Below are 11,099 nucleotides of genomic sequence, written 5' to 3'. Positions count from 1 at the left end.
GAGCTATTGACTTTGCTAAAAGATCTCTGTCATTTACGTTGAGGTCTTTCTTCATCTTTGTCTGATGTCTACATAATCAGGTATGACTCACTGGTGTGCTGATAATGTTTAAAAGCCAGCATTCAAGGTCGGGAGAGGGAAATCTTTATTTATAATGGTTGCTGATTTCCATGGTATAAATATTCCCAGTGTGACCGATTGCAAGCTACCAATGTGATGTAACTGAAAGTAGAGATAGGAAGAGATATACAGTAGGGAGTCATCAGATAGCATTTTGTTACACAGATACAGCAGGTATGAATAACTCCAAGAGCAGAGTTTAAAACAAAATGTAGCAAAATAAATAGGATATGATGCATTTTGAGTACTTATTGTTTACTATCTTGTTTTCAGTATAATTCTTTCAATGTAAGTTTATGCAGCTTAAATCTTAATAAAAACCATATTATACAACTGGCTCACAAACTTTCTGAAAGTTTAACAATCCACTCTTGTGAGTCGGGACAAGTCAGTACCAACACTCAACTCCTTTGCACTAAGGGTAATAAAATCACGAAGTTTATTATCCCTAGAATTTGCACAGACTCAAAATGTTAATGAAGCTTTTAAAGGTTCAGATTAATTAACAAATGACATGCATGACCAGTTACTAATGGAAACAGGAATATTTTGATGGTATTCTGCAGAATATTAGATAACTAACAATTTCTGTGTTCTTATTTTGTGCCAGGCACTATGATAAGTTCTTTATTGTCAATATCTTGTTGAATCCTGAAAAAACCCTTGGATAGGTGTTACTATCTCCACACTAGAGATGAGGCAACGGATTTGAGGAGGTTCATGTGTTCAGAGACATACTAGGTTTTGAACTTGTATCTGCTTGTTACCATGCATTCAAGAATTCTTTATTGAAAGCCCACTGTTAACCTGATGATGAGCTAAGAGGTAGACTGAGAGGAGGAGAAAGCAGCTGGACAGAGATTGAAGGGGATTATGGTGCAAGATGAATCTAGATATACCAGGGTGACCAGACCAAGCAGAACCTTCTAGACCACAGTAAGGAGTTTGGTCTTTATTCAGGAGCATTGAAAGCCGCTGAAAGATTTTAATTACAGGACTTGAAATTTGTTCAACTCTGCCTTTTGATGGAACTTTCTGTGTGGAGTGGGGCTTGGTGTACATAGGAGACCAGTTAAAAGTCATTATAGTTACCCTGGCAAGAGATGATGAAAGATTGGTTTAGGGTGGTGCTGGCTTCTGGTTTCTGCATCTGGATGCAAGGTAGCATCACTTGGAGACAGAGCCGTGCAGGAGACATGTCCCTGGAGGAAAAAATCAAGATTTGAACTTAGCACATGTTGACTTTGAGGTTTCTGTAAGTGTTTGAAGAAGTTCAGTGAGAAGTTGGATACCGAAGTTGGGGAGATGCAAGCCATTCTTTTGATCTCTGTGCTGCACTAATTATGTCATGAGTTGCAGCAGATGAATCCTGAGAGCCTTTGAAATCTTGGCATTTCATGACGTTACGTTCCCTGATATTTGAGATAGACATGAAAGAGCTGCTACCTCTTTCCGTGTATGTCTCTGTGTGCTGCTGGTGGAAAGAAAATCTTTCTTTGGATGGACTTTGGGACTTATCTTCAATGTCATTGCTCCATTTTTATCTTGAAAAGTTATGCAGGAAGGTCATGCCGACCAGGTACACCATCACAAGGGGCTTAGACTTGATCATGTAAACCAGTCTTTAATGCCAAGCATGCAGAAGGAGCCAGAGCCGATTAATGTGGCTGTGGATAGAAAAGATAGAGAAGGAGAGGCGATGGTGAAAAAGCTGCTATCTTTCTCTAGGATATTTTTTGTTGTTGTTGAGTACAGTTCCTTAATAACATTGTGTTAGTTTCTGTTGCACAGCAAAGTCATACTCTTTTTTAGATTTCCTTACAATTTAGGTCACCCATAGAGCATTAAGAGGAGTTCCCAGAAGCTATTATTTTTCTTTTTTTTAATTAGCTTTTATTTTTCTTTAAAAAACACATGACAATAGTTTAAAAAAAATCAAATAGCTTCTAAAAATCTTATGATAGAAACTGATCCCTTGCCCAACCTGTCCCCACCTTCAGTCTTATTTCCCAGAGCCTACTACTTTCAACTCTTTTAACTCTTTCTTACAGGATGTGCTGGGCTGTGTTTAGTCATTGAGTGTCTTACTCTTTGTAGTCCTATAGACTGCAGCCTGACAGGCTCCTCTGTCCAGGGGATTCTCCAGACAAGAATACTGAAGTGGGTAGCCTTTCCCTCCTCCAAGGATCTTCCCAACCCAAGATCGAACTCACGTCTTCCACATGGCACTCCATTTCCTCTGTGTCCTTACAAAGAAGAGGTCATGTGAGCACCCAGCAAGACAGCAGCTGCTTGTAATCGAGGGGAGAGCTGTTACCAGAAGTCAACCCTGCTGGCACCTTGGACTTCCAGCCTTCAGACTGTGAGAAAATGCATTTCTGTTTGTTGAAGCCACCCAGTCTGTGGTGTTTTGTTACGGCAGCCAGACTAATACTCTCCTCATGCTTGACTGATATTTTGGTAAATATAGAATTTTATTTTGAAAATCCTTGCCCCTCAGAATTTAGAAGATGATGGCATTTGATTCTTGTCTTTGTATGTGACTTTTATTTCCTGTTTGGAGGCTTTCAGGGACATCTTTGCATCTCCTCTGTTCTGACATTTTACAACGCTGCAGCTTTGGCACTTGTGTTCATCATTCATTCACTGGGCTGAGGACTTGGTGGTTCCTTATGATCTGGAGATCCATGCCTTTTTGAAAATATTTCATATATCATTTCTTTGATAATTTTACTGTCTCCATTTTCTCTATTCTGTGTTTTCAGAAACTTTATTAATCATGTTAAGAGCTTGGAGATTGATTCTCAATTTCCTTTTAAAAAATCATTTATTTGCTATCTTCTACTTACGCTTTTTATTTAGGTTTGTAGAAGAAATTATAGAACAAAGCTTATACTAAATATTTTAATTCCAGGTACTGTATTTTTAATTTCCTAAAGGTTTCCTTGAACTCTTTTTTTCCCCCTCCATATCTTGGATTTGTTTTATGAATACATCGTTTGGATCAGAGGTTGATTTTCTTTCTTTGTTTAAGGTTCCTTCTGCGCCCATATTGTCTCTGCTTTCTTTTTCTGTTTGTTTAAGTTTGGTCTCGTATGCCAAAGATTTTCCTCAAGTGTTTGCTGATCCTTTACTAGTATTAAAGATTGAGACACTGGACAACAGTTTGGGAAGTCTGTGTGTGTGTGCTGGGGGAGTAGGGGGCTGGGCTTGCTGCATGGAGAGTGTCACCATGGGATGGTGGTGTTTTAAACCAGCCCTTCTACTGGGAGAGTCCTAAATGTCAGATTCTGAGCTCTTTTCTTGGAGGCTATTCAGTTTTGTTTTGTTTTTAAATAGAAGCATCAGTCCTCCAGGCTCCTGTTTGAGAGACTTGGTTGCTGGTATTCAGGGAGTAGGACAAAACCTAGAGGGGGGAGGGGGCTGGGTCTCACAATTCTATACATAAACTTTACTTTGGCCCTCTGTTTGAGCTCAGGCCACGCTCCAGTCTGGCACTGACCCCCAGGGCCTGGATCTGAAGCCATTTTTAATCAGTTTCTCCAACATGGACCACAACTCTCCCATAGAGTTAGTGTCAGGATGGGTTGGGTGGGCAGGAAGCTGGATCGCTGCTTCTGGAAATCTCTCTGCAGCACTTTTACTGTTACGTACTCACCTCTGCCAAGTCGATTGCCACCTCTCCAACTCAATTGCCATCTTCAAGAAACTTGCTGAAATCTCTCTTTCACTTTTGTCTCCTCTTTCATCCTCTCGGTCCACGTATGCTAACACCTTTTATTCCTTTAGTGTTATTTTAGGGAAGTTTGGAAGGGAAGAAGAGGCAAACGCATGTTATAATTCTGCCATATTTAACTGAAAGCCTCTCTCCTTTCTCCCCCTGCTTTAAGATTTGGTATCTGTATAAGTAAAAAGAAATAATTAAAACCTATATACCTGATAATTATTAATTGTCAGAATAGGACAACTTCTCATTTATATGAATCACAGTTACCAGAAACAAACCAAAACAATAAGTTGAGGATTTTCCTGCCCTAATTCTCCAATTATACCCTCGAAAAAAGACATTCTGTTAATTAACCAGACACTGTTATCACAGAATATTTGTAGATAAAGTGTCAACAGGGAATGGATTCTAAGAAAATCCACCTTTGAAAATGTCTTCAAATTCCTCTTTTCAGTGTCCGATGTGGCACATTCCCATGACCACTTTGGGCTATTGTGAGTTTATCTGAGACAAGTAAGGTCATTTTGATCAATGTGATGAGTCCTCATCATAAACATTTCCTTTGATTGGTACATGGTGGTGCACTTTTCTGCTAGTTGAGGGGAGGGGAAGCAGCATTTTTGTTGGCATTTGAGGCGAGGTGCTCATCTGAGGGCCCCTGAAAGTGGTAAAGGAGCTGGGGTTGCAGTAAAAAGCACAAGGTTCCTATGGTGCAGTTCTGGATAAAAGCAAGAAATTAGCTCTCAGCCACAGCAAAGGAGCTGAGCAACTCTGAATAAGCACGCCCATCCTTCTGATTGAAGTGGAAGAGAAGGAGGTAAAAGAGCTTCTCCTGGTATCTGAGTACCAAGCAAGTCAAATAGAAAGGAAAAAGCTTTCTATTTTTTTAGCACCTCAAGAGCAGTTAACAAACCCTGACAGGGAAGGAGAAGTGGGCAAAACTGCACTGCCTGAAAGTTTTATTGAGAGAAAAGAGCAAAGAGCTTTATACACAGGGTGAAGAAATGACGCTCTTGGTTGGTAGAAAAGATGATAATGTGAGTTACAAGAAAGAACTGGTAAGAAACTGGAACTTACAATTCACAAATTTTTATAGTTAGCTACATGTAGCATTCAATACTTTAATAAAACAGAATAGATTTTAAAATATATAGCCAACATAGGAAGGGCCTTTCCAGGTAACTCAGTTGGTAAAGAATCCCCCTCCAATGCAGGAGACAGCCTGCAGCGGAGGAGACCCAGGTTCAATCCCTGGGTCAGGAAGACCCTCTGGAGAAGGGAATGGCAATACCCACTGCAGTATTCTTGCCTGGGAAATCCCACGGACAGAGGAACCTGGTGGGCTACAGTCCATGGGGGTCACAAGAATTGGACACAACTTAGTGACTAAACCCATCACTATAGAAAGGGAATTCCATTCTAACATTTGTAAGAAGCTATTCTGAACTTGGGGAGGAATATGAAATATATTTAGTGATGATGAAGTAGACATAGCTGATGACAGGTTTTTATTGACAAAATTTGTCAAGAGCCAAAGATGAAAAGAAAGACCTCAAGAATGAAAACATTTTTCCCTCTAATCAACAAACCATCCTCCAGGAATGAATTCTCATAATAACAATGTGTTGGGGAAGTTATTTTCATTAGTAATAATGAAATAATGAAAAATCCATCCATTGATTTTTTAAATGGGCAATACTCAGTTACTAGGGGCCTTAAAATTCATCTGTTTAATCTAGAGATACTGTGAATAAGATGGGTTAATTATAGAATGAGAAAACTGGGGGTCTAAACATACTTTTATCATATGGTTGGCATAAGAAAAAAACTAAAATATCATTAAAGGGAATTTTAAGGAATATAAAAAAACCCACTTATTCCCTATTCTAACCCTCCTCCCCGAACTCTCAGCTAACTGATAGATGCCTCTCTATGCCTGGACAGTAATGCTCATTGGGATGTGTAAGGAGAATTGGGTACATGAGTTCCCAAAGGACTCTCGAAAGGATTAATTTGGGTTCTTTATGCCTTAGCATTAGGAATGTGCTATGCTTGAGAGTCCTCACATTCATGTTCCTTGAAAATGGTGCTGTTAGTTGAAACAAATCTGACTTAGAAGCACAGAATCACTCCCATTCAAAGACCCTACGCCCAAGCTCTCCAGAAATACCTCAAACACTGTATTTCGTGAACTATAAGTGACATGCCCTGGATACCAGGAAGTAAAGTACATTCAGCAGCTTGATTAACAAGATCACACTGTGACCCGATAACATCACAGAACACAGAACATACTACTAAACGTCCACCTTCATGATTCTTGTTTATTTTTCCTGGTAGCAGAGCAGAAAGTGAAAGAACTCCTTTAGGGCTATTAATATGGAAAGTCTTCTTTAGGGGGAGATTTTCATTTTTCTTTAAAGGAATTTGGTGGGTAGTGGGATGACCTTTTTGAATCCTTCTTGTATCTTATTTTATTTACTATTTATTTTTTAATAGGAGGATAGTTGCTTTACAATGTTGTGTTGGCTTCTGCCATACAACCATGATAATGTCATAATTTTATATATATATATGTATATATATACACACACACCCTCTCTCTCGAGCCTCCCTCCCCTATCCCATCTCATCCCTGTAGGTCATCACGGAGCTCAAGGCTGGCCGCCCTGTGTTATATAGTGGAATCCTTCTTGTAAAACAGGTATAGGTGGTTGTTACACCATCATTTTTTATTTCCTTCTCTCTTTCCTTCCTTCTTCCTCCCTCCCTCCCTTCTTTCATTCCTCCTTCTCTCCTTCCCTATCGTTTCTTTTTCTCACTATTTCTTTTTAAAGAATTGCCATTATAAAATGAGTGTGTTTCAGCTACTAACACTGAGTAACAAATCACCCCAAAACTTGGTGACTTAAAATAACAACAGGGAGGCGGTTGAAGTGAACTGGATGCAGGGCTGCACAGGAAGATTAAGGTCTTAGGTCCAAATGCTGGCCATGGTTCGTAATACATTAATGCCGGGAGCAAGTCTGCACCTGTCTGGACTATCTTCTCCAAATTAGAGCCCTCTAAGGCCCCCGTCCAACTCTAAAATGGTTTTATTCTATATTTAGCCCTGCCCCCAGGCCTCTGAGTGATTAAGTTTTTGAGCACTCTCTTTCTTTAAAACAGAAAGTCTCCTTCCACTTTGAGTGCCATCCTATCAGGCAGTGCAAGGTATACTTGGCTTCACATGACCCTTCCTAATATGCATGGAATCCTTTATCCTTTGATCTATTGCTGCACTTTTTACAAAGGCAGATAGTTTGAACGATGACCACATGCAGGACTGCAGAATCTTGCAGCTGGGAGGGGATCTTTATATGATCCATAGCATTTGAACCTCAATCCACAGAGTTAAAAGTCATAAGTTCTGGCCTTCCCAGGTGGTACAGTGGGTAAGAATCCACTTGCCAATGCAAGGGACCCGGGTTTGCTCTCTGGTCAAGGAAGATTCCACGTGCCTCGGAGCAACTAAGTCCGTGTGCCACAACTACCGAGCCTGCGCTCTAGAGCCTGTGAGCCACAACTGCAACCTGCGTGCTGCAACTTCTGATGTCTGCACACCGAGAGCCTGTGTCCCACAAGAGAAGACACCTGCAACGAGGAGCCCGTGCACCACCACACAGAGTAGCCCCTACTCTCCACAACTAGGGAAAGCCCGCATGCAGCAACAAAGACCCAGCACAACCAAAGATAAATACATAAAAACGCAGAAGTTCCATACCTTTTCTTAAGATCGAAGATTGCAACAATCCCTTGAACAATGATTTCCCCCCCTTTATCAGATTTATTTAAAGATTATATGGGTATAGAATTGTAAACAATTTGATTTCACTTCTAATGAAAGTTGTCCTTGAAAAGAATTTTTTTAGGAGACTAAACACTTATTCACAGGATGTTTTGCTTATTCAAAGCATTTGTAGGATTCTTTTAATTGCTTTCAGAAATTTTTTAAAAACCAAATCAGCTCTTTTTACTTGATTTTTAAACTTGATCGTCCACTTGCCATTTCCTCTTTCCCATTTTTGGGCACCACCTTTTGGCTCTACCACCTAACCTCATAGCTTTGGTGTGTCAGCAAAAATATAAGAGACCCAGGAGCAGACAGGGGGCCTTGGAGGAGGTAGGATCTTGACTATGGATGGAAATCTAGAGAAGAGTTTCAGTAAGCAAATAAAAAGCATAGGGAATGGAAAAAGTTCATCTCAAAATGCTGATTTCTACTTTAATTATTGTAAATACTTGGGTACAGTGTTCTTCTAGAAATGGGAAACATTCACTAATAAACTGTTCATTCAATCATCATAATGCTAGGTGCTAGATATAAATCAGAGAATAAGACAGAGGAGGTCCCTGCTCTCTCTCTTCTCTCTCACTCTTTTTTTTTTTTGTTTTTTTTTTGGCCACACTGTGTGGCTTGTGGGACCAGAGATTGAACCTGCACCCTTGGATGTGAAAGCATTGGAGTCCTAACCACTGGATCACCAGGGAATTACCCCCTGCTCTTACTGAAGGAAAAATGAATAAATAAACCAAAAGAAACTATCAAATGGAGTTAAGTGGTAAGGAAAAGAATTATAGGTGAGATGTTGTGATAGAGGGTGACTGAGGGGTAACTTTGGAATGGGACCAGGGGGAACCTCGCTGAAATCTGAATGAGAAGTGGCCCATGTGAATATTCAAGGGAAGAGCATCCTAGTGTGGGAAGCAGATGGTACTTGGGCTGCCAGACAAGGACAGAGAGAATGGCAAAGTGAAAGGAGCACAGTGGGGAGGCTGAGAGGGGCAGGCAGGGACCAAATCGTTAAGGCATTAAAAGTCAGCGAAGGAAGCGTATGGGTGCGACAGCAGAGTAACCGATGTTCTGGCTTCTGTGTTAAAGAGTCACTGGACTTTGAAAGCAACCAAGACATCCTTCCATAGGCAAATGGGTAAGCGAACCTCGGTACATCTTTACAATGAAAGGCTATTCAGCGATAAAAAGCTATCAAGTCACAAAAAACGTAGAGAAACCTTAAGTACATACATCTAAGTGAATGAAGCCTGTCTGAGAAAGCATCACGCTGTGTGATTCCAACTATGTGACATTCTGGAAAAGGCCAGACTACGGAACCAGTACAAGGATCAGTGGTGGCAAAGAGTTCAGGTGAGCGAGGGAAGGATGAATATGTCTAGTACAGGGATTATGGAGCAGGGAAATTATTCTGTATGATGTCTTAAGGGCACATACACATCATTACACACTTATCAAAACCCACAGACTATGCAAAACAAGTAAACCTTAATGTAAAATATGAACTTTAGTTAATAGTAATATATCAATATTGGTTCATCAATTGTAATAATTGTACCATACCAATGCAAGATACTAATAACAGAGGAAACAGTCAAGGACGGGGTGGTGGTGGTGAGGAGACATAGGGAAATTCTCAGTATTTCCTTCTCAATTTTTCTGTAAGCCTAAAATGCCTCAAAAACATAATCTAGGAATTAATTTCTTTAAGTCACTGGAGTTGATATTTAACAGCTGGGTGGTAGAGGGCAGAGTGGTTGCAAGAAGACCCGTCTGGAGGCTGTTGATGCAGGCCAGAGGAGGCATGGTGGCCTGGATTTTGGGGCTAAGCGGGGAGGAGGGAGAAGATGGGGCAGATGGATAGCCCTGGAATGTGTTTTGTAAATGATCTTACTGGGACTTACAGAAGGCCTGCAAATGACAGGGAAAGCAACACAGGATGTCGGGTTTAAGCAGCTGGGTGAATGAATGGTCCTACAGTTTATGGAGGTGGGGGAAGTGAGTGTTGCCAGCCAGACCCATGCAGAGGGGTGGGTGGGTGGTTGGATGCGCAAATTTGGAATTCTGGGGTGAGGTCAAGATGAAGATGGAGATCTGGTTGTCATGAGAATCTGGAAAATGTCCAGTCTCACAGAACTGGATAAACGCAACTCAAGCGAGTGTAGATAAGGTGAAGCAGACACTAGCTGCTGAACAGCTCAGCACTGGACGGGAGCTCAGACAGCAGCTGCCAAAGGAAGCTGAGAGGGAGCCCCCAGGAGATGGGAGAAATCCAGAGGCCTGCGGTGGCAGGAAGCCAAGGGAAGACTTGTTCTCACGCTGAAGGATTTATCTAAGCACAACTCAGAGGGGTACAAGGACCTACGCAGGTGAGACACCCCATCAAACAGCAGGCTCACGTTCTCCAAGTCACTTCTGACTCTTCACCCAAGGGACTAAAATGCAACTCGTCTGGGAGCTGAAGCCTTACCCCTGGGTCCTGATATTTAGTCCTCCTCTTTGGGACTCATATAGCATTTCGGTTTAGAGTAGACCTTGGCCAAGTACAGCCTCTGAACCCACTTGTTTTTCTACAGCCCACAAGCTAAGAATGGCTTTTACATTTTTTAATAGTTGGGGAGAAAATGAGAGGAAGACTATTTTGTGGCATGTGAAAATTATAAGAAATTCAAAATGTCAGTGTCTATAAGTAAAGTTTTTATTGAAACAAGCCATGTTCTGAATGCTCATTTTCTGCCTGCTTTTGCATAACAAAGGTGGAGTTGAGTAACTGGGACACAGATTTGCAAAGTCTAAGATATTTATTCTCTGTTCCTTTACAGAAAGTTTCCTGGCTCCTGATTTAGGCACAGAATCTATATTATCATGTGTGAGGAATGGCATGACACAGGCTTATCAGTCCTCATCATGGATTCTCTTGGATACAACTTAACTTGAAGTTCATATATGTGTGTGTGTGTGTGTGTGTGTGTGTGTGTGTGTGTGTGTGTGTGTATATATATATTTCCCCCCCCCCCACCAAATCTGACTCATACCCTTGGGGTCCTCATAGGACCATGTCATTCAGTGACTTCTGAACTCCTGCCTCCAGTCCTGCCCTCTCTCTGCAAGTGCAACTGCCTGCTAAATGTATCCATCTGAGTCATCCTTAAACTCATCATATACAAAATGGAGCTAGCTACCTTGCCTTGTGGCTCAGCTGGTAAAGAATCCACCTGCAATGCTGGAGACCTGGGTTGGATCCCGGGGTTGGGAAGATTCCCTGGAGAAGGGAAAGGCTACCCACTCCAGTATTCTGGCCTGGAGAATTCCATGGGGACTGTGTAGTCCATGGGGTCTCAAAGAGTCGGACACGACTGAGCGACTTTCACTTTCACCTTCCTCTGAAAATGTATTTTATGTTACCATTCCTTAGTAGGA

General features: G+C 41.3%; 1 long non-coding RNA gene across 1 annotated transcript; it reads left to right on the top strand.

Annotated features, from left to right (window-relative positions):
- The first annotated feature begins 2,209 nt into the window (after positions 1-2,209).
- LOC132659310 (uncharacterized) lies at positions 2,210-9,717 on the top strand. The gene is made up of 3 exons (XR_009599594.1): positions 2,210-2,580; positions 8,316-8,448; positions 8,769-9,717. It is a non-coding gene; the product is annotated as an uncharacterized LOC132659310 (long non-coding RNA).
- The last annotated feature ends 1,382 nt before the right edge of the window (positions 9,718-11,099 follow it).

Source organism: Ovis aries, chromosome 2 (genome assembly GCF_016772045.2).
Source record: "Ovis aries strain OAR_USU_Benz2616 breed Rambouillet chromosome 2, ARS-UI_Ramb_v3.0, whole genome shotgun sequence".
NCBI lineage: Eukaryota > Metazoa > Chordata > Mammalia > Artiodactyla > Bovidae > Ovis > Ovis aries.
The sequence above is the reverse complement of the archived record's forward strand: the minus strand, read 5'-3'. Positions and strand labels throughout refer to the sequence as shown.